Source organism: Scyliorhinus torazame, chromosome 2 (assembly GCF_047496885.1).
Source record: "Scyliorhinus torazame isolate Kashiwa2021f chromosome 2, sScyTor2.1, whole genome shotgun sequence".
In the NCBI taxonomy this organism is placed as follows: Eukaryota; Metazoa; Chordata; class Chondrichthyes; order Carcharhiniformes; family Scyliorhinidae; genus Scyliorhinus; species Scyliorhinus torazame.
In genome coordinates, this window is record NC_092708.1 from 363,551,645 (window position 1) to 363,576,455 (window position 24,811).

Genomic DNA, 24,811 nt, shown 5'->3' on the forward strand with positions numbered 1-24,811 from the left:
CGGGCGGCGCATGCGCGGGAGCGTTAGCGGCCACTGACAGTTTCCCACGCATGCGCAGTGGAGGGAGTCTCTTCCACCTCCGCCATGGTGGAGACCGTGGCGGAGGCGGAAGGGAAAGAGTGCCCCCACGGCACAGGCCCGCCCGCGGATCGGTGGGCCCCGATCGCGGGCCAGGCCACCGTGGGGGCACCCCCTGGGGCCTGATCGCCCCGCGCCCCCCCCAGGACCCCGGAGCCCGCCCACGCCGCCATGTCCCACCGTTCAAAAGGTGGTTTAATCCACGCCGGCGGGACAGGCAATTTATCGGCGGGACTTCGGCCCATCCGGGCCGGAGAATCGAGCGGGGGGGCCCGCCAACCGGCGCGGCCCGATTCCCGCCCCCGCTGAATATCCGGTACCGGAGACTTCGGCAATCGGCGGGGGCGGGATTCACGGCAGCCCCCGGCGATTCTCCGACCCGGCGGGGGGTCGGAGAATGACGCCCTATGTCCCCATGCCGACGTGGGAATGGTGAAAACTGGCGCAAAATGGCCACCGATACCCCGTTTTGCTGGGGGCTAGCAGGGAGGCAGCATAGAGCACCAGGCTCTAGCTGCCAATACAGCCTGGAGAACAGCCGGGTCCGTGGCCGTGCATGTGCACACGGCAGCCCCAAATAATGTCCCCCCTATCGGCGGATCGACCCTCCCCCAACTGTGGTGACGCTGGACTGTGTCCGCAGCCGCCATACTGAGTTCCTGATGGGTGAAACCTTGAGAGACCCACGCCATTGGGATCTCAGCTGGTTTGGGGCAGAGCATCGGGGCGCAGGCTTGAGGCCTGGATAGGCGGCACAGCATACTTGGGTGGAGCATCATGAAAGCTGCGCCGCCCCCGAATTTGTCAGGAATTTAGATTCTCTGGCCCGCCGCTGCACATGATTCCGGCGTCGGTGACCGGAGAATCCAGCCCCAGATCTTCAGGAAAATAAAGGTAGTTTTAAGGAATTTATATTTGTATTGGTAAACATTAGAAATAAGGTATGGCTTTTAAGTGGATTTAATTTATTTGTTCTGTGCTTAGAAGGGTAGAACCTAGTTAGATTCATACTGAACAAAGGTGTTCCTATGTGTGGGGGTTGGTTTCAAATCAAATTGTGAATCCATTGAGCTCAGAGAGGGCTATGGTGTGAAGAGCAAATAGACCAGCAGTGGTTGCTTAGCAACTAGGGCCTTGTAAGGTAGAGAAGATTTTAAGTTTTAGTTTAGGTAACTTGATTGCAGTTGGAGATAGGTAGCAAGAGAGAAGGCAACTCTCACAGCTCTGCTAGCACCAGTTGGCTTTAGAAGGCTAAAGAGGGAACATCTCTCTAACTCGGTTTGCTGGAAGAAAAGCCATACTTTGGGATAATGATTAAGAAACAGATGCCGGAAGCCTAATGTCCAGCTAGTTAAAGAAACTACAGAAATGAAGAGACTTTTCCAAGAAGTCTGGAGTTAACAGAACAGAGGAATCTGGTAACCAGAACAGATTATTGTTCAGCAAAGTCACAGAGAGTTGTAAAGGTATTCATCATATCATAGAATTTACAGTGCAGAAGGAGGCCATTCGGCCCATCGAGTCTGCACCGGCTCTTGGAAAGAGCACCCTACCCAAGGTCAACACCTCCACCCTATCATATGGACCCAAGAAGTGTAGAAGATTTTAGTTTAGACAGTCAGCATTGTCGGCACTGTACTGTTCTTTGTTCTTTGTTTGTTTGTTCTATCCCCATAACCCAGTAACCCCACCCAACACTAAGGCCAATTTTGGACACTAAGGGCAATATACCATGGCCAATCCACCTAACCTGCACATCTTTGGACTGTGGGAGGAAACCGGAGCACCCGGAGGAAACCCACGCACACACGGGGAGGATGTGCAGACTCTGCACAGACAGTGACCCAAGCCAGAATCGAACCTGGAACCCTGGTGCTGTGAAGCAATTGTGTATTGGATGGTACGAGGCCAGAAAGATATCTGCAGTAGTACTTTTTTTAAAAAAAAATATTTATTAAAGTTTTTTAACACAATTTTTCTCCCTTACAAACAATAACCCCCCCCCCTCGCAACAAAAAAAACCTGAGAAATCGAGCAGAGCAAGATATATACATGGCAAAATGATATATTTACACAGCTTTGTACACTGGCCCTCACCCGTACGTGCCAGTTTCCCCAACCCTTCATGTTATCTCTTGCTCATCCACCCTCCCAGGCAGTCCCCCCTTTCCCCTCCCCCCCTCCCAGGACGTCCAGCTTCTGTCGCGACACGACAGACTTCCTACAGAAACTCAGCAACCATGGACCAGTTGAACCAGGAACATTCCTCGTCACAATGGACGTCTCGGCACTCTGCACCAGCATCCCCCATGAGGACGGCATTGCTGCAACAGCCTCAGTACTCAACACCGACAACTGCCAATCTCCAGATGCAATTCTACAACTCATCCGCTTCATTCTGGATCATAACGTCTTCACCTTCGACAACAAGTTCTTCATCCAGACGCATGGAACAGCCATGGGGACCAAATTCGCACCCCAATATGCCAACATCTTAATGCACAAGTTTGAACAGGACCTACTCACCGCTCAGGACCTTCAACCGACGTTATACACCAGATACATCGATGACATTTTTTTCCTTTGGACCCACGGCGAAGAATCACTGAAACGACTACACAATGACATTAATAAGTTCCATCCAACCATCAGACTCACCATGGACTACTCTCCAAAATCAGTTGCATTCTTGGACACACTCGTCTCCATCAAGGACGGTCACCTCAGCACTTCGCTTTACCGCAAACTCACGGATAACCTCACGATGCTCCACTTCTCCAGCTTCCACCCTAAACACATTAAAGAAGCCATCCCCTATGGACAAGCTCTCCGTATACACAGGATCTGCTCAGACGAGGAGGAGTGTAACAGACATCTACAGACGTTGAAAGATGCCCTCGTACGAACGGGATATGGCACTCGACTCATCGATCGACAGTTCCAACGCGCCACAGCGAAAAACCGCACTGACCTCCTCAGAAGACAAACATGGGACACAACCGACAGAATACCCTTCGTCGCCCAGTACTTCCCCGGAGCGGAGAAACTATGTCATCTTCTTCACAGCCTTCAACACGTCATTGATGATGATGAACATCTTGCCAAGGTCATCCCCACACCCCCACTACTTGCCTTCAAACAACCACGCAACCTCAAACAAACCATTGTTTGCAGCAAACTACCCAGCCTTCAGAACAGTGACCACGACACCACACAACCCTGCCATGGCAATCTCTGCAAGACGTGCCAGATCATCGACATGGATACCACTATTACACGTGAGAACACCAACCACCAGGTACGTGGTACATACTCGTGCGACTCGGCCAACGTTGTCTACCTCGTACGCTGCAGGAAAGGATGTCCCGAAGCGTTGTACATTGGCGAGACCATGCAGATGCTGCGACAACGAATGAACGGACATCGCGCGACAATCACCAGGCAGGAATGTTTCCTTCCAGTCGGGGAACACTTCAGCAGTCAAGGGCATTCAGCCTCTGATCTCCGGGTAAGCGTTCTCCAAGGCGGCCTTCAGGACGCGCGACAACGCAGAATCGCTGAGCAGACACTTATAGCCAAGTTCCGCACACATGAGTGCGGCCTCAACCGGGACCTGGGATTCATGTCGCATTACATTCATCCCCCACCATCTGGCTTGCGAAATCCTACCAACTGTCCTGGCTTGACACAATTCACACCTCTTTAACCTGGGGTTACCCCAACTCTGGATCTGTAAAGATTTAATCACCTGCTGATGCTCGTATTCCAAGCATTGTCTGGCATCTCTGAATCTGTCTATATATATGTTTCTGGAACATACCTCTTCATTCACCTGAGGAAGGAGCAGCGCTCCGAAAGCTAGTGACATCGAAACAAACCTGTTGGACTTTAACCTGGTGTTGTAAGACTTCGTACTGTAATTTAAAAAAAGCAAAGGCTACGGACTTTTGAGCTAAGGTTCCGTTCTGGATCCTACTTTCCAGTTATAACATCGACTGGAATTATGACAAAATCCCCAAATTTAAAGTAAAATCTAGTTATCGACCAATAACATCTGTTTCAAGCAAACAAAGTATTATTGGACCCTCAGGCCTCTTCCATTGTTCGTGCTTTTCCTGAGCCTTCTTCGGTTAATTTATTCGTCCATGGGATGTTGGCATCGCTGGCAGGGCCAGCATTTATTGCCCATCCCCTAGGGAATTTAAAATACAACCACGTTGCTGTTGACCTGGAGTCATATGTGGGCCAGACCAGGTAAGGACAACTGGGGCGAGATTCTCTGACCCCCCAGCGGGTCGGAGAATGGCCGTTGGCCGCCATGAATTCCGCCCCCGCCACCCGCTGTAGTCTCCGAAGGGAGAAAAGTCGGCGGGGCGTCAATGGCGCCGCAGACCTCGGAGAATGGCACGGGTGGGCGCAAGGCCATCGATTTTGGGCCTGCCGATATTCTCCCGTCCGGATCGGCCGAAGTCCCGTCGACGTGATGACCGGTCACGTCTGCGTAAATCAAACCTCCTTTTAATCGGCGTCAACCTGTGCTCAAGGTTTACGCCGACCAGCGCGGAGGTGGGTGACGGCCTGGGGGGTTGGCCGCTGGACAGGCGATGGCGTGGCCGCAGTCTGAATGTGTGAGGAGAGGTGTGTCTCGGGTTTTGTGTGTGTGTGTGCGGCGGGGGAGGGGAGTGGTTAGAGTGGGCTGGGCTCCGGGGGAGTGACGGGAGGGGGGTTGAGTGCCAGGGACGGGAGGATGAGTGCCGGGGAGGGGGATGGGGGGGACGGGGTCCGTGCCGGGGAGGAGGATGGGGGGGTCCGTGCCGGGGAGGGGGATGGGGGGGGGGTCCGTGCCGGGGAGGGGGATGGGGGGGTCCATGCCGGGGAGGAGGATGGGGGGGTCCGTGCCGGGGAGGAGGATGGGGGGGGGTCCATGCCGGGGAGGGGGATGGGGGATCCGTGCCGGGGAGGGGGATGGGGGGGTCCGTGCCGGGGAGGGGTTTGGGGGGGGTCCGTGCCGGGGAGGGGTTTGGGGGGGGTCCGTGCCGGGGAGGGGGGTGGGGGGGTCCGTGCCGGGGAGGGGGATGGGGGGGTCCGTGCCGGGGAGGGGGGGTGCGAGGGCAAGTGAATTGGTCCACCTGGCCAGGTGCCAGCCTCCAACAGTTGGACCCATGCGGTCCATGCCACCTGGATGGGGGGAGGAGGGGGTATGGGCAATGATGACATGTCATCGTTCCCCCCTCCCCACCAGGCCGTCATGTTTTCCGATCAGCCAGCGATGTTGGCCGCCGTGGCGGCAGCCGCTAATGTCTATGTTGCCCTGGGTGAGGGGGAGGAGGAGCGTGCCAGAGAGGCGGCGCAGGCTGCCGCAGAGGGGCAGGCGGCAGCTGCCCAGGCTGGAGGGACACCTGACCGACAGGACGAGGAGGGGGAGGAGGACGTCGCGGTCCCACGGCAACGGAGGCACCCGAGGACGCCCCGTGTGTACCGGCCCCGGCAGTCATACCAGGACCTCACGGACCGGGAATGCAGGAGGAGACTCCGGATGAGGCGGGAAACCGTGGCACACATCTGCCACCTGCTGGCACACCTGTCACCTCATGGCACTGGCGGAGGACACCCTCTCCCCGTGTCCGTCAAGGTTACGGTGGCCCTGAACTTTTATGCAACGGGGTCATTCCAGGCAACGAGTGGGGACCTGTCCGGCATATCGCAGACATCGGTGCATCGGTGCATCCGGGCAGTGACAGACGCCCTATATGCCATGGCGCACCGCTACATCCGGTTCCCTGTGGACCGGGCCAGCCAAGATGCCCGGGCCGTGGGCTTCTCTGCCGTGGCCGGGTTCCCCATGGTCCAGGGCGCGATTGATGGGATGCACGTCGCCGTGCGGCCACCTGCAGATAACAGGGCCGTGTTCACTAATAGGAAGGGGACCTATTCGATGAACATATAGGTGGTCTGTGACCACCGCATGATGATCCTGCACGTCTGCGCCCGTTACCCGGGCAGTGTACATGACTCATACGTGTTGTCGCGGTCATACATCAGTGGCATGTACGAGGGACGCCATCCCCGGCTTAGGGGCTGGTTGCTGGGCGACAGGGGCTACCCATTGCGATCGTGGCTGATGACGCCTGTACGGAGGCCACGCAATGAGGTGGAGAACCGCTACAATGATGCCCATGTAGCGACAAGGGGAGTGATAGAGAGGTGCTTTGGCGTGCTGAAGATGCGTTTCAGGTGCCTGGACCGCCCTGAGGCGCCCTCCAGTATCGGTCAGTTAGGGTCGGCTGCATCATTGTGGTATCCTGCGTCCTGCACAACATAGCGCAGCCGAGGGGCGATGTGCCGCAGGCAGAGGAGGGCGGAGTGGAGGAGCAGCAGTCCTCCCCAGATGAGGGGGATGGGGGCAATGGTCAGGGCAGACGGGCTAGACACAGGCGGGTGGCTGTCCACCGATACCGGTTGGCCCAGCGGGCACGGGACAGGCTGACAGACGCCCGCTTCACTGACTAGATGGGCGTGGGAATCGGGTAGTATGGCCACAGACTGCACACCATGGCAACAGCCGACCACCCACACCCCCCACCCATCCACCCACCCAGCACCCTCACCCCCCTCCACAACCCCACCCACCCCACCCGCATGCACACCACCCCCCCATTGCCGATCCACCTGCGGCACAACGGCCGGGCTCACACAGTTGCCGGTGGACGCGTGTCTATTGCAGGCCATGGAGGATGATGACAACCCGCCCTGCGATGAGCTCCTGGCTCCACATCGTTGGACTATGTCTGACCCATGGCCACAGTACCACCATCCACCCGGACCATCCCTGCATGCGGCTGTGACACTGCAGCGCACGGTCCCGTCCTCTGCCCGGGGGGATGTTGATGGCGGCCCAGGGGGAAGGGGGCAGACTCACCTGGGGCTGAGGTAAGACCACCCCTCACACACACACACTTGCGCTCAACGTACATGACACCCCCGCACGCTTTGGACAGAGCACAAAGGCAGCTTCTGTAGGTGTAACATTGACTTTAATAACCAAAGGAGTTCATGCACGTGCCCTAGCCCCTAAAACTCATCTGTGCCCTGCACCCGTGCCAACTTACTCAGTGTCTAATTGTTTGGCCTTACGGGCCCTTTGACTACGTCTACGTGGTTCCCCAGACGGTACAGCAGAACTGGAGGTGGACTCCTGTGATTCCTGCCCTCTGACACGGGATCCCTTTGGCGGCCGTTTCCTGGGGCGTCCTGGCCTAGATGGGCCAGGCTGCGGCCCGGGCGACTGGGGTGGCGAGCTGCCAACCTGTCCTGCCCGTTGTGGTTCCCCAGATGGTACAGCAGAACTGGAGGTGGACTCCTGTGATTCCTGCCCTCTGACACGGGATCCCTTTGGCGGCCGTTTCCTGGGGCGTCCTGGCCTAGATGGGCCAGGCTGCGGCCCGGGCGACTGGGATGGCGAGCTGCCAGCCTGTCCTGCCTGTTGCCCACCCGATGCACCTGGGACGGAAGGGGGGGAGTCCGAGGTGTCGCGGTGTTCCAGGACCTCCCCTACAGGGGGACCCGTGATGGACCACAGCACCTCCTCCTCCCTCGGGGTGCCCGATGGCCCCCAGGCCTCTACATGGGTGGGGGATGCGAACGGACTGGCCATCCGACGCCCCCCCCGACATCTGGCGCTGCCAGTCCTGGAGGCCCGTGCTGGTATCGACAGGGGTCTGCAGGTTTGCAGCCATGGAGCTCAGGGGATTGGCAAACCCTGTCTGTGACTGTGCGATGCCGGCTCGCACATGGCCAATGGCGCTGATGCCCTCAGCGATGGCCTGCTGAGACTGGGCCATGGCCTGCAGAGACTGGGCCATGGCCTGCTGAGACTGGGCCATGGCCTGCAGAGACTGGGCTATGGACTGCTGAGACTGGGCCACGGCGTTGAGCGCCTCTGCCATCTGGCGCTGGCACTGGCTCATGGCCTCCTGTGAGAGGGCAGCCATGTCCTGGGCCACAGACGCCGCCTGCACGGAAAGCCCCAGGCCTCGCAAACCGTTCCCCATGTCTGACACCGTCGCACCCATTGCCTCCACCGCGGACGCCACCCGTGCGGTGTCGGCCTGGGTGGCACGCATGACCGGCACCACTCCCAGCTCCTGGACGCGGGTGGACTCCTCCACCTGCGACTGCAGCCGCCGCAAGCCAGCCGTCACCCTCTTCGCTCGTTTCCGGTTCGGTGGTTGCATCGGATCTATGTGTGGGTGTGGTAACTCCAGGAACCCGGGATCCATCTGGGCGGCAGATGTTCGCTTGGGCTGGGCTGCTCCGACCGTCCGGCCCCTCTGCTGCTCCTACCTCCACCTGCTGTACCGGGACGGCTGTGTTGTGCGCACCAGTGTGTGTACCAGACGCCTCATCACTAAAGTGCCCAACCGAGGTGAGTGTTTCTGCGATGGTGGAGGGTGTTGGTGACAGCAGTGGCGTTGTGTCGTGCTCTTCGTCCCACTCTGAGTCCATGGCACTTTGGGGTGGGGGTTCGTCTCCACCCATCCACTCTGTGTCACTGTCCGGTATTTCGTTTTACTGGGTAATGCTGTCCCGGGTAGTGGTGTCCTGGGTAGTGGTGTCCTGGGTAGTGGTGTCCTGGGTAGTGGTGTCCTGGGGAGTGGTGTCCTGGCTCGGCTGTGACAGGGGCCTGTGGCTGCCCCTCTCGTCGCTGGCTGGCACACAACTGCGTCGTCACACCTGCACGAGACGGGGGCGTCGTCTCCCTGTTGCTCCAGGTCTCTCCGTCTCCAGTGGTCTTCAAGGGACATCCTGCGGGCGTCGCATGCCGGAGGGTCCGGGTCTCTCCGTCTCCCGTGGCCTCCGAGGGGCATCCTGCGGGTGCCGCATGCCGGAGGGTCCGGGTCTCTCCGTCTCCCGTGGCCTCCGAGGGGCATCCTGCGGGTGGTCTGCACCTGCGGGGATGGGTGCCTCGACGTTTGCTCCTGCGATACACAATGAAGCATGCATGGTTAGACAGGCAGGCAGTGATCAGGTGATATGGGGGAGGGGGGATATGGGGGAGGGGGGATATGGGGGATATGGATATCGGGCAGGGGGGGAGGCTCACCCTGCCTGCTCTGACGAGGACGTTCACCTTCTTGTGGCACTGGGTGCCTGTCCGTGGTGTCAGGGCCACAGCGGTGACGGCCTCTGCCACCTCCCTCCACAGACGCCAGCTGTGGCGTGGGGAAACTCTGCGGCCGTGCCCGGGATACAGGGCCTCCCTCCTCTGCTCCACTGCGTCCAGGAGCGCCTCCACATCCCGTGACTGGAACCTCGGGGCTGAGCGGCGGGCGGCCATCCGGTCGGGTGTTCCGGGCGGGTGTTCCGGTCGGGTGGGGGGGAGCAGCGCGTCCTGATGAGCCATCACGCCGTGCGGCGTGTATGACGCCGCACGGCATGAAGCATGTGAGCAAGAGCGGATCCCGTCACGTCGCTGCTAGCCCATTCCGGGCCGGAGACTTTGAGACGTTTTGGGCGGCGTGATGAAAGTCGGATTTGCGCCGTTTTTGGCGCCGATCGGCGGACTTTGTGCCGATAACGGAGAATTTCGCCCCTGATTAGTGAACCAGATGGTTTTTTTACGACAATCGACAATGGTTTCATGGTCATCATTCGATTATTAATTCCAAATTTTTATTGAATTCAAATTTCACCATCTGCCCTGGAGGGATTTAACGTCTGCTGAGCGCAGCACATTCCCTACTGGGAGCCCCTTTCTCTTCCCTCTCTTTTTAACGTGACTAAGACCTTTTCCTGCCCCCTTTCTCGTGACTCTTCTTTTGGGACTTCTTCTTGTCCTTTGCTTGTAACCCTTCCTTTGGGACCTCTTCCTGTCCCTTCTCCTTTTGGAACTTACAACTGTCCCTTGCCTGTAAGGGCACTGGTCTGCAGTGGCGCACCGCTCCCGGTCAATTGATCCGGGTTTTTGCACCGCTTGTCCTTTCTGCACAGACCATCGACCCAAAGAAGTCAACCTGCAGCCCGCTCCTGGCTTCTGCATTGCACGGGCACTCCAGGGTTTGTTGGGACTTGGGGATGCCGACCCCGCCTCTCGCCTAGAAGATAAGCTGGCTTTGATACAACAAGTGTAGTGAATGGAAGGGGGTCGCTTCTTCTGAACTCTGAAATGTTAATAATAATCTTTATTGTCACAAGTAGGCTTACATTAACACTGCAATGAAGCCCCTAGTCGCCACATTCCAGTGCATGTTCAGGTACACAGAGGGAGAATTCAGAATTCTCAGTTGGTACGGGAATTGAACCCACGCTGCTGGCCTTGTTCTGCATCACAGACCAGCTGTCTATCCCACTGAGCTAAACCAGCTAAACAGCAACTAAACTCTAAGTTGAAAGTTGTTCTATGTAGAGTGGTTATTCCTTCAACAGGGAAAAGCTCATCACCACCATGTCAGCACGAGTGAAATATCGAGACTGTACTACATTTGTTTTTTTGCATTCATCGCTATTTATCACTACGTTTTTGATGCCAAATCCCTGTTGGGTTTAGTTTAAACTTGGTGTTAGATTCATAGCGCGGTACCATTGAACAAAAAACCACAACGCCTTACAGTGTGTCCAAAGGTCGGCATGACTCTGGCAACATGAGCTGACGTACTGCAAACAAACGGAAAGTGGAACTGCTGGCAGGCCCGAGTTAACGCCATCCTTTTTTTAGGGCGCTACGTTTAATCAAACTCGCAAGTGAGACTTGGCGTAACCGCAAGCAACGTTAAAATCAAGTTGCCGTCTCTCAATTCAAGTCTAACTTGCAGAATGAGCACTAATATCTGGCTATCCGAGTAAGTTGTTACCTGCAGGTGGCAGCAATACACTAAGTAGATGAATTCATCGTCGTCAATACGTGTCAATGAAAAAAGAATCCATTTGCCTCTGCTGCAGTGAAGTCTACAGCAACATGCCAAAATCTTTGGCGAGCCTAATTACAAAGCCCTAAATACTTATACCACATGGCTTAGGTTATTCTATTCTCAAATTTCTTTATAATTTGAGAAGGAGAGCGCCTGCCGGGGTTCCCATGTTTTGATGGCAGACCATCGGTAGGTTAGTTACATTGTACCTTTCTATTTCCAATAATAAGGCATCCTTCTGCTAGGGCTGAAACGTGCACATCCATCATGACAGATCACATTCAAAGTGTACCAGGCATGACAATGAATGTATGTCCAGGAGTTTAATTGATGTAAGAGAATCCGATTGATTTGAACATCACGGGCTGCATTCACCGTTTTGGAGGCTGAGTGCCGATGCCGGGGTAGGAACTGTGGCGATTTACGATGGAAAAATCAGTGCTGAACCCTCACCGATCGTGCGACTGGTGAAGGGCTAGCAGCCATGCCAGGTACAACTCCTGGCTCCCACGATATAAACACCTGGAGGATGCGCGGGTCCGTGGCCGCACATGCGCACGGTGCCGACCTGCAGTGGACGTGCTGTAAAACATGCCGCCGGCTGTGCACGGACCCAACCTGCCAAATACTGCCCCCCTGGCCATCCCCCACCAGTCCCCCCAGCCCTCGTGGAAGCACCCCCGGCCAGCAGCACGGCTCCCAGCCAACTGTGGTGGCGCTGGACACAGTCCGCAGCTGCCACGCCGGGTTCCTGGCCGCTGAGACCACAAGTCAAGCACGCCGTCGGGAACTCGGCCCATCGGCGGCGGTGAATCGCAGAGGCCCCAGAGGATAGAGGGTCAGGCCCGCTAATGATATGCCAACGGTACTTAAATGCCGCACGACGAGCGACGCATTTACCAAATTTCTGGGGTGCTGCAGGATTCCGATTTGGCGTTAAACCGGCACCTACCGCGATTTTGACATCAGAGGCTATTCTCTGCCCAATCGTGTTTCTCGTTGGCAAACGGTGAATAATGCCCCACATTTTTAAAATCTGTGCTTTTCAGAATTAGGGGGAGTTTTTGATTCGGGGAGGAGAATTTAAACACTATGCTAACGGAACTCCACAAATTTACTCCATGTTTCTCGGCACTTATGATGTATTTGTGCCACCTGGTAATATGTTCCTATAGTTGTGCTATTACTTTGCTTTACCATCCCATGTTTTGCCGTTACTATGCTGGGTGAAGGTGCAGTCACAGCCAAATGTTTTGGCCTTTTCCTTATTTCTACTTGCAGCAGCTGACACTTGGCTGGTATCCAATGTTGAAGAAGAACAAAATCTGCAAAAGAGAGGATCCGCACCGAGAGGACAGCACAGCAGCTGAAGAATGGTTTCAAGGCATTTGTTTTACCATCGAAGAAGCAGAGAAAATCACAGATGTAGAGAAACGTGCTCCAAAGGACCCTTAAAACAGAAACAGACCTCCAAGAGGATCCCAACTCCATCTGACAGATACTGTTCTAGCCGCTGTTAATTGTCTAGTCAAACTCTGAAAGTAAGGCTCTTTTTGACATTTGCACGTAAATTACCTATCCCCAACTCTCTAAAATTGGTGATTACTAGTTTGATGTTGATGCTGGGATTGAGTTCCACTTAAGGCAGAATTAGTGATCTGGGGCCAAATGATTTTTAACACACACCTTAAACATAATCCTTGATAAATTTAAGAATGACAATTTGATGAATACAAAAAATGGGTTATCATGGCGTCTATCCACCACATCTCTGAGGAATCAGATTTTAGATTGCTGGGAACAATTTGCAAAAACAATAGATGGCGCAGAAAGTCGGTGAATGGTAATCACCGTCAGGTTTCCACTCCGCTCCTTTTTGCTTCCCCAGGTCAGGTGCAGATTTTCCGCTGCATGTTCTGACCCAGGCCTATGAGAAATGTGCAGTGCTGCAGCTGCCGTAGAGCAGGCAAGTTTAAAGGTCCTAGGCACTTTGAGAAGTCACGGTGAAGATAAATCGGTGAGGGTAGTTCGGGTGGGGTGGGGCTCGAGTTGGTAGTCAGAGGTCAGAGTGGTCGGGGGGGTTCGGGAGGATAGCCGAGGAGTGGGGGGTGGATGAAGGTTGGGAAGGTTGTGTGGGGGCGTCGGTAGGGTAGGCTGGGCTGGGTGGTTTGTGGAGGTGGGGTGTTTGTCAGGGATGTGTAGGATGTATTCAGGAGGGTAGTCGGGGGGGGGGGGGCTTCAGGGAGTGTCAGATGTTCATGGGATGGGGGGTGTCGTTGGGAAGATCTGGGTACCATAGTTACCCAGGAGTTCAAAATAGTTCTAATCCTTTCAATTTTTCCAGGGTAACTATTTTGCTAATTGAGTTGGAACCATCAGAAGTCTTTGATTTAAGTTGGAGATTCAGATGGTCCCAGACACAGGGTTATATCTGAAGGTATAATCTCCCGGGTAAGTCGCCTGCGGTCCTTTCCTGGGGCTTCCGGGGACCCTGCAGTGCATCCCTTGTGATAAATACCCCGGGAAAGTGAAGCTCCAGGCCATACATACCATTAGCTAGCCACACTGGGAATACTACGGTACGGTAGTCAGCTTCTCAGTAAGTTAAAACAATAACAACACTCTAAATCTTTTAAACTCCTTTAGTAGTGTTCCTGTTTCAAAAAAAAAGAGCTTCATATTTAGATAGCCTGCAATGTACCAAATGGAAGTTCTAATGGCAGTTGATCCACACTGGGGCAGGGTGGAGGGGTAGGGGGGAGCGTAGCGAGAGAGGTAGGGACAGGCGTCCCGTGTAATGATTTGTAAATTAGTGCAAAGGTGGCTGAGAGGTGAATATAATGTTTCCTTAAAATTTTGTGAGCTTTTACATGGGTTATGCCAATTTTAAGCAAATTTCGCCGGATGAACCAACACAATTTCATAGAAATAGGGAATATTAAATTAATTTATTTAATTATTATTAAATTGACTTAGCCCTGGAATTCCCTCCCTTAACCTGTCGCCCTTCGTCATTCTCTCTTACTTTAAAAGAATCCTTAAAACCAACCTCTTTCCTGCCTAATGTCTCTTTATACGGCTTGATGCCAAATTCAGAAGCACCTGAGGGTGTTTTACTACATTAGAGGCACAATAAAATGAAAGTAACAGTCATTGTTGAATATAATGGAGTAGACTTTCTATTAAATTGCGTAGGTTCAACACTAAAGATATGGAAGCAGTTTTGCAAACATTTTAAATTAGGGGCAGGGCTGAAACTAATGCCAGTCCAAGAAAACTATCTATTTAAACTTGCAAGAATAGACGCTGGGTTTCAAGACTGGGGGGAAAAAGACGTGATCCCATTGAAATACTTTTTTCTCAAAGGTCGTTTTGCAATATTTGAAGAATTGAGGGAGAAATATGTGCTCCCAAGGAAGGAGGCCTTTAGATATACACAGATACACATTCTCCCTGTGTCTGCGTGTGTTTCCTCTGGGTGCTCTGGCTTCCTCCCACAAGTCCTGAAAAACGCGCTGTTAGGTAATTTGGCCATTCTGAATTCTCCCTCTGTGTGCCCGACTAGCGGCTTTTCACAGTAACTTCATTACAGTGTTAATGTAAGCCTACTTGTGACAATAAAGATTATTATTATTAAATGTGCTTTCATAAAGGAGATCTTCCCTACCTTCCCAATGTTACTCCCTTCTTCTTTGCTGGATGTGTTGACGGTGTTGGGGATAGAAGGGGGGAGTTACCTCTGCTATTTATAGAAAAGTTATGGAAGCAGGATCAGAATCTCTGGATATGGTTAAGGCCAAATGGGCAGAGCAATTGGGGGAGGCATTGGAAGAAGGGCTTTTGTGCGAAACTTTACGGAGGATAAATCCATCCACCTCGTGCGCAAGGTTTGCACTGATACAATTGAAGGTAGTTCACAAAACACATTTGATGATGTTGAGGATGAGTCACATGTTTGAAGGGGTTTAGGACGTTTGTGACAGATGCGGGAGGGAGCCAGCCAATCATATACACATGTTTTCGTTGTACCTGAAAGTGAGGATATTCTGGAACACCTTCTTTAGCACCATGTCGGCAGTGTTACAGCTGGACCTAGAACCCAGTCCCTTGGGAGCCATATTGAGGATGTCAGACTTGCCGGAGCACCAGACAGAGGCAGGAGCAGATGCCTTAGCCTTTGCCTCGCTGATGGCGAGGAGGCAGATCCTGTTGGGTTGGAGGTCAGTTTCTCCACCCTGTGCCTCAATATGGCTGGGAGATTTAATGGGATTTCTAAGCCTAGAGAAGGTTAAATTTAGCTTAAGAGGGATGAGGAAGGTTTTCACAAGAGATGGCGTCCATTCATATCTCACTTTAAGGAATTAACCTCAGTCAGCAGCTAAAAGGGTGGGCGGGGGTAGTTAATTGTTTTCGGGTTGAGGAAGGGTTATTAAATGTTAGTTAAAGGTGTGTAATTTAATATATGTAAAATTGATAAAGGTAATAAAAAATTATTAAAAAATTAATTTAATATTTGACCCTTAAGTTAACATCTTATTCTTTGTTGTAAATGGAGGAGCAGGCACCTGGCAACCCCGCCACCTGGAGGTTCCCCTCCAAGTCACTCAGCAACCTGTCTTGGAAATATATCGCGCCTCCTTCACTGTGGCTGGGGCAACATCCTGCAACTCCCTTCCTAACAGCACAGTGGGTGTACCTACACCTCAAGGAGTGCAGCGGTTCAAGAAGGCAGCTCACCACCACCTTGTGAAAGGCATCTAGGGATGGGCAATAAATGCTGGCCTAACCAGCGATGCCACATCCCATAAAATATTTTTAAAAACCTAATGATGTGAGCTTTCTAAATACTTACTAACCCCTTTCTGGCCACTGGATCTTATTGACTACTTTAAAACCAATTTTAAGGCAGAGTATGAGTGGGCAACTTTACTTGGGTGTGCCAAACAAGGCTGCCCAGTTTATTGATTCAGTTGTGCATTGTCCAGTTGATGCCCATTGGGTACAACATGATGGAACGATATGAGGTGGGATTCTCCCGAATCGGCGCGATGGCCCGACGCCGGCGTCAAAAACGGCGCAAACCACTCTGGCGTCGGGCCAACCAGAAGTAGCGGAATTCTCCGCACTTCCGGGGGCTAGGCCGGCGCCGGAGGGGTTGGCGCCGCACCAGCCGGCGGCGAAGGGACTGCGCGAGTTAGCGCATGCGCAGAACCGCCGGCATGGTTCAGCGCATGCGCAGATCGGCTGGCGTATTCTGGCGCATGCGCAGGGAGGTGTCTTCTCTGCGCCGGCCATGGCGGAGCCCTACAGGGGCCAGCGCGGAAGGCAGAGGTGCCCCCACGGCACAAGCCTGCCCGCAGATCGGTGAGCCCTGATTGCGGGCCAGGCCACCTGGGGTCGGATCCCGCCCCCCCCCCCCCCGCCCCCCCACGAGGACCACACCAGCCAACTTACCTGCCAGGTCCTGGCGTGTGGGACCATGTCCAATCTACGCCGGCGGGACTGGCCAGAAATGGGCTGCCGCTCGGCCCATCGGGGCCCGGAGATTTGCCGGGGGCTGCTGCCAACGGCCCCCGACCGGCGTGGCATGATCCCCGCCCCTGCTGGAAAACTGGCACCGGAGAATACGGCAGCCGGCGTCGGGGCGGGATTCACGCCGCCCCCCGGGGATTCTCTGACCCGGCGGGAGGTCGGAGAATCCCGCTCATGCTTTTTGAATAATATTGCCTCCTCATCATTGTCTTTCTCTGTTGAAGGTAGAAGCAGATAATCTTATTAACATCTCTGAATCAAATATTCTCTATCAAGATTTTCCCTAGGGAATCGTGATAGAGGCTGTTGTAGCATACAGATCTGAACCATCTCCATCTGCTGACAAATGCTCATAAATCAGTTGACCCCTTCTCTTGGCTGCTGCATATATTAACATACATTTCTGAGCTGTAAAATGCACTTAAGTTCTTTATTTCATTCCTAACTATAGGACTACCAGTTTGTGATTGGTGTTTAATTTAATTGTGGGCTGTACTTTCTTTTAGTTTACCGAGTAATTTTGTTTTGTTTGTGCTGTTTTGGAAATGCCCCTTGGGCCATGTCACCGATTATATTTAGAAAAGCTTAACTAGAAACTGTAATCTGACATTTGATTGCAGTCATATTCAAGCACAAGGCAACAGATGAGTGATGATTTACCTATTGCCTGCTGGCCATCTCCCAACATTGACCAGTGGAGTAATGGAGATAGAGGTGATTTTTTTCCATTTAAAAACAAGATACTTGTAGTTATAGTACAACCTTATTAAATCTCTCAGGAATATCACAGAAGTACCTTATATAGAGTGAATTACAAGTGTTAAGGCATTGGCAAATGTAATAGCCATTTGTTCCACAAGATCCCATCAAGAGCAATGGGATTGAATGACCATTAAACGACATTGACAGGAGAAATCTTGCCATGGTGCTAGATTAACTGTTTAATCTCCAAATAGCATTATAGGAGCTTTTAACGTTTACCTGAAATAGCGCGGCCAGGTTCCCCGAGGAGCTCAACTGGTGTGCCCTCCGGATCAAGGAAGTCCTAGCTTCTGTCACCAGTGTGGCCATCTAAAATGGCCGCCCGCAAAGAACGATGGGAATTGTGGTCAGGTTTGGGGGTTTGGGACACAGGCAAGTTGCAGCTTGTATCTTTGCAAATGGCAGCCCAGATGTATGCAGGAATTCACACCTGCAAATGGGCCATTCAAGGCGATTAAAGTAACAATGGGACCATCAGGTCCAACGCATCATCTTCCAGACTAGGCGGCACCGAGCTCCTGCTCGGAGCCCTCCCAGGATTGGCCACTGAGTGCCCACCCCAAAAGTGATGTGGCAGCCCCTGACTGGATGTGATCAATCAGAGGGTGGAGTCATGAGGAATTGATTGACAGTGACCCAGAAACTGCCCACAAAAGGGGCGGGAAAAACTCAAGCCAGTTAAAAGACAATGCAGCCATGATTTCTGTCTCTTTTGGGACTGGTCTCTGCCCCACCAACTATAGCACATCGACCAGCTAAGTTCAAGGGATCACAATCGCTACCAGAAGGACGAGCCGCAGCCCAGACGCACCTGACAACTTCCAGCCGCCACACGTGGGGAACCAGATAAAGGCCGAAACTAACCTGCACAGAGCCTGTCACTTGAAAGTTAAGTAAAGGTCATTTAAGCTGTTAGGTATAGTTTAATGTGTTGTTATGTGTGGATTATTACGTATAGAACCAAGCCTATGTTTAATAATAAACAATAATTGAACTAATATACTGGTTGTGTGGTCATTTGTCCAATACATGGAACGTATCCACGACTTGTGGTTAATATTAATAAAGGTAAAAGAGCAACACCAGTAATCAAGCTACATGGGACCATAGCACATAGGAGCAAGAGTGGTCCATTTGGCCCTTCAAGCCTGCGCAAGCATTCAGTAAGATATGGCTAATCTGGATGTCGCCTCATTTCCATTTTTCTGTCTGCCCCCGCCCTCCTTAACTCTTGACTCCCTAACTGTCCTTTGACCCCCTCCCTATCTATCTAACTCTTGACTCCCTATCTGTCTAACTTTGTCTTGAGTGAATTCAATGACCCAGCTTTCACTTTCATCTTAAAAGGGAGAAAACCCTTATTCTTAAACTGTGTCCCTATTTAAAGATCACCTCCCCTCCCCGACAACTGTAAACATCCTCCCAGTATCCACCCTAACGAGTCCCTGATGCGACCATCAATTCACTCAAGGACTCGTGTCAGAGTAAAACAGTGGTTTTAATTAACGATTAACTTTGCCTGCCTGCGACTGGTACATACTGAGGACAGTCCCACAGGCCAGCTACTCTTATACTCCTTCAAAGGGGCTGAGCCCGTACATGCTCCAACATCCTCCAACATCTCCCCCTGTGGGTGAAGCCATACAATGGCCCACAGAAAAAACCCACAGGGTTAATAACATAGAACATAACTGGTGAATTAACTGTATTTACATTCACCACATTCACCCCTGTAAAAAAAATAAAGTCCGGCGGGGGTGATGGGTCACAAGTTCAGCCGGTCTGGCGCCCGGATCGTACGCTGCGATCGCCGAAGCACTGGTGTTGCAGCCGCTTCAGGTGGCTGGGGAAGTGGGCCCGGTGCAGCCCCAGGGGTGGACTCCAGGAGCGGCCCTTCCTGAGCTTCATTCCTGCGGACTGGTGTGCCGGGTGGAAGGGAGCGGGGAGGCACATGGGCGCGGGGGCGCTGGGCATGGGAGAAAGAGTGGGGTACAGCGTGGGGGGTACTGTGGACGTAGTGGTGGCGGAGCCTGCAGGGGCAAGGTCTCGGAGGGAGACGGTAGCCTGTCGATCATCGGGGTGCTCCACATATGCGCAGTGTGGGTTTGAGTGCAGGAGCTGGACCCTCTCTACCAGGGGATCGGTCTTATGGGTCCGAACGTGTCTCCAGAGGAGAACCGGACCCGGTGTCATCAGCCAGGGTGGGAGTGAGGCCCCTGAGGTAGTCCCCCGAGGGAAAATAAACAAGCGGTCATGAGGAGTCTGGTTTGTGGCCGTGCAAAGGAGGGACCTAATAGCATGGAGCGCATCGGGGAGGACTTCCTGCCAGTGGGAAACCGGGAGATTCCTGGACCATAGGGTCAGGAGAACGGTCTTCCAGACCGTCGCGTTCTCCCTCTCCACCTGTCCGTTTCCCCGGGGGTTGTAACTGGTAGTCCTGCTCGAGGCGATGCCTTTACTGAGCAGGTACTGACGCAGTTTGTCGCTCATGAACGATGAGCCCCTGTCACTGTGGACGTAGTTGGGGAAACCAAACAGGGTGAAGACACTGTGCAGGGCTCTGATAACAGTGGGTGTGGTCATGTCGGGGCACGGGATGGCCAACGGGAAACGGGCGAATTCATCAATAATATTGAGAAAGTAGGTATTGCGATTATCCGAGGGGAGGGGCCCTTTGAAATCGATACTGAGGCGTTCAAAGGGCCGGGATGCCTTCACCAGGTGGGCCTAATCTGGTCGATAGAAGTGCGGTTTACACTCCGCACAGATTTGGCAGTCCCTGGTTACAGCTTTGACCTCCTCGCTGGAGTAGGGCAGGTTGCGGGCCTTGATATAATGGGCGAGCCGGGTGACCCCCGGGTGGCAGAGGTCGTCGTGGATAGCCCGTAGTCGGTCCTCTTGCGCACTGGCGCATGTGCCGTGGGACAGGGCATCTGGTGACTCGTTGAGCTTCCCAGGACGATATACTATATCGTAATTATAGGTGGAGAGTTTGATTCTCCACCTCAAGATCTTATCGTTCTTGATTTTGCCCCACTGCGTATTGTCGGACATGAAGGCTCCTGATCGTTGGTTGGTAATGAGGGTAAACCTCCTACCAGCGAGGTAGTGCTTCCAGTGCTGCATGGCTTCCACGATGGCTTGAGCCTCTTTTTCGACCGAGGAGTGTCGAAGTTCAGAGGCGGTGAGGGTGTGTGAAAAAAACGCAACCGGTCTGCCTGCTTGATTGAGAGTGGCGGCGAGAGCGACCTCTGATGTGTCACTCTCCACCTGGAAGGGGACAGACTCGTCCACCGCGCACATCACGGCTTTGCAATGTCCGCCTTGATGCAGTTAAAGGCCTGGTGGGCCTTGGCTGCCAGAGGGAAAAGGGTAGCCTTTGTCCGCATACTGGGGGGCCCACTGAGCGTAGTAGGAAAAGAATCCAAGGCACCTCTTGAGGGCCTTGGGACAGTGAGGGAGAGGGAGTTGCAGGAGGGGGCGCATACGGTCAGGATCGGACCCCAGGGCTCCGTTTTCCACGACGTAGCCGAGGATGGCTAGTCTGGTTGTGTGAAAAACGCATTTCTCCTTATTATAGGTGAGATTAAGTTTTTGGGCGGTTTGGCGAAATCGGTGGAGGTTGGCGTCGTGGTCCTGCTGATCATGGCTGCAGATGGTGACGTTGTCCAAGTACGGAAACGTGGCTCGCAGCCCGTACTGGTCCACCATTCGGTCCATTGCTCGTTGGAACACCGAAACCCCGTTCGTGACGCCAAAAGGGACCCTGAGGAAATGAAAAAGGCGGCCGTCTGCCTCAAACGCCGTGTAGTGGCGGTCCTCCGGGCGGATTGGGAGCTGGTGGTATGCAGACTTCAGATCCACCGTGGAGAACACGCGGTAGTGCGCGATCTGATTTACCATGTCTGCAATCCGGGGAAGGGGGTACGCATCGTGTTGCGTAAACCGGTTAATGGTCTGGCTGTAATCAACCACCATCCGGAACTTTTCCCCGGTCTTGACGACCACCATCTGAGCTCTCAAGGGGCAATTGCTGGCCTCTATGACTCCTCCCCACAAGAGACACAGGACCTCAGACCTAATAAATATTCTGTCCTGCATGTTATATCGCCTGCTGCGATTGGCTACTGGCTTGCAATCAGCGGTGAGATTAGCGAAGAGGGAAGGAGGGTCGACTTTCAGAGTGGCTAGGCTGCACACAGTGAGTGGGGGCAGGGGTCCGCCAAAGCTAAGCGTCAGGCTCTTGAGATTACATTGAACATCGAACCCTAAAAGGAGGGGGGCGCAGAGGGCTGGGAGCCCGTACAGCTGGAAATTACTGTACTCAGCGCCCTGTACCACTAAGGTTACCGTAGTGCACTCTAGGATTTGTACCGAGTGCGACCCGGAGACGAGGGAAATTGTTTGTTGCGCCAGGAATATCGGGAGCGAGCAGCGGCTTACCAGATCCGGGTGGATGAAACTCTTGGTGCTCCCGGAGTCGAGCAGGCAAGGTGACTCGTACCCGTTAACCTGGACGGCCATCATTGAGCTCTTGAGGTGCTTGGGTCGCGACTGGTCCAAGGTGACTGTGCTGAGTTGAGGGTAACCGGCAGCGTGGTCGACTGTGCTGGGGCGGCCCCCCAGTGACTGTCCAAGCAGGTCGTATGCGTCGAGCGGCGTAGCAGATGGCATCCAAGATGGCGGTCCCCGTTGATCAAGCGTGGTGGGCGTCGAGGAAGATGGCATCCAAGATGGCGGCCCCCATGGATCGCATGTGGCCGGCCGTGTGGGGGAGGATGACCAAAATGACGGCCCACGTGAGTCCCACGTGCTGTGCGGAGTCGGAGTCGGCAGCCACGCTGCCACATTGCGAGGTCTGCGGGCCTGAGAGTCGGTAGTCCGGGTCTGAGAGTTCGCGTGCTTAGGCTTGGCGAGGCAGGCCTTGGCAAAATGCCCTTTTCGGCCGCAACTGTTGCAGTGCGCGTTGCGGGCTGGGCAATGCTGTCGAGGGTGTTGAGGCTGGCCGCAAAAATAACAAGGCAACCCTCCATGATGAGCGGGTGGGCGAGCAGCACAGGCCTGGGGTAGTCTCTGGTCGGGAGCCCATGAGGGGGTCGAGTGTTCGGCCGGAAATGCAGTGAGGCTCTGGAAAGCGACCTCCAGTGAAGTCACCAGTTTCACCGTCTTGTCCAGGTCCTGGGCCCCTTTCTCGAGCAGTCGCTGCCGCACGTAATTTGATCTGGCCCCCGCAATGTAGACGTCTCGGACGGCGGGGTCCATGTGTTGAGTGGCCGTAACGGCTGATAGTTGCAGTTGCGCGCGAGGGCTTTGAGGTCGCGCAGATAGTCGTCGAGTGACTCCCCGGGGCGCTGGCGTTGAGTAGTGAGAATATGTCGCGCATAGACCTCATTCACAGGCCGCACGTAGATGCACTCGAGGATTACGAGAGTAGCGGTATATGAGGTGGCCTCTTCGAGTTGCACAGAAATGCGGTGACTCACCCGTGCGTGGAGGAGACTCAATTTTTGTTCGTCCGTGACGGATGGCATCGACGACGTGGCAAGGTAGGCCTTGAAACACCGCCGCCAGTGTGAAAAAATTTCCTTCGCCCCCGTGGCCTGTGGATCGAGCTCCAGTCTGTCAGGTTTGAGGGCTAACTCCATAATCGTTTTTGTTCAGATAGTTAATTAAATTAATGCGACCATCAATTCACTCAAGGGCTCGTGTCGGAGTAAAACAGTGGTTTTAATTAACGATTAACTTTGCCTGCCTGCGACTGGTACATACTGAGGACAGTCCCACAGGCCAGCTACTCTTATACTCCTTCAAAGGGGCGGAGCCATGGGCTGAGCCCGTACATGCTCCACCATCCTCCAACATCTCCCCCTGTGGGTGAAGCCATACAATGGCCCACAGATAAAACCCACAGGGCTAATAACACAGAACATAACTGGTGAATTAACTGTATTTACATTCACCACATTCCCTTCGGTATTTTTTTATGCTTCATACTCCAGGATAATCTTTGCTTCAGAATCAACTTCTGATCAACAAGCAGAGTTCACAGTTGGAAATGTGTGGGTGGGAATATTGAGTCTTGAGACTTGACTGACACATTAAATAGCCTGGAAAAATTCACTGCCAAAAATGACATGTAAAGCAAAAAAAGCTTAAGAAAATAATCTAGGCTCTTACAATTGCAGTCCAGGAAAGTGTGAGTAAAGGAGAGAAAGTTGTTGGAATGACAAAAGGAACAGTGAAATGAAATGTTTGAACACTGGCAGTTTATTTGGTGACATTTCAGTTGACTGTAAACCTGTTGTTGTTTCCATGCAGAGTTCAGCAGGCCACAGCCTTTCTGTGTGTTTGGTGCTTTAAGAGTGGTGTTTTGACAGATTTCAAAATCCTCAGTGCTCTCATCGGGGAGGGCGAACTTCAGTTCGGAGGCCACCTCCCCTCAGCTTTTCTTCTCAGTCTTGGATAATATCCTGTGTGGAAGGTGTCGTGTTGGGTGTTCTGATGTACAAACGATCCAACGCGGCTGGAGATGGTGTAACTCAATTTTATTAACTACTTAACTGTAACAGCACACTGCTAATTTGGGTACATGCATTACCAGCTAATCTGTGGACCCTGTCCTATCACTATCTGGGTGAGGCACTCCGCACATGGCGAATGTCTGAGTGGCAGGCTCTGAGCTCAGTGCTCTGAGCTGACTGCTGCTGGAATGAGCGGGAACTGTATTGTCCCCTGTTTTTATCTTGCGTGTGCTCTCACTGGTGATTGGCTGCGATGTTGTGTGTGTATTGGTTGGTCCTACTGCATGTCCATCAGTGTGTGTTTGATTGCACTATGATATGCTGATCTAAATATCATGACATCCCCCCTTTTCGCAAAGAATATGTGCCAACATGATAATAAATAATGTGTGGTGAGTGCATCTAATCATGTGTGTGCAATATTTACAACAATATGTACATGTGGCTATACTATATACACAGGAAGGTGGCAGGTGCAGAAACTAACTATGTTACACCAAGAACTAAAGCAATGTCATTAACAAACAATAACAAAATCTTAAACAGTATGGCAAAATGTCTGAAACAGTGGGCGAAATTCTCCGTTATCGGCGGAAACTCCGCCGATCGGCGCAAAAAACGGCGCAAATCCCACTTGCGTCACGTCATAAAAATGGGCCGATAGTCTGCGGCCTGAAATGGGCTAGCAGCGACGTAACGGGATCCGCGCTTGCGCAGTGGTTCACGCCGTGCAGCGTCATACGCGCTGCACGGCGTGACGGCTCATGAGGCCGCGCAGCTCCCCCCCACCCGACCGGAACACCCGACCGCAACACCCGACTTGATGGCTGGCCGTCGCTCAGCCCCGAGGTTCGAGTCACGCGATGTGGAGGCGCTCCTGGACGCGGTGGAGCAGAGGAGGGACGCCCTGTATCCCGGGCACGGCCGCAAAGTTGCCCCACGCCACAGCCGGCGTCTGTGGAGGGAGGTGGCAGAGGCCGTCACCGCTGTGGCCCTAACACCACGGACAGG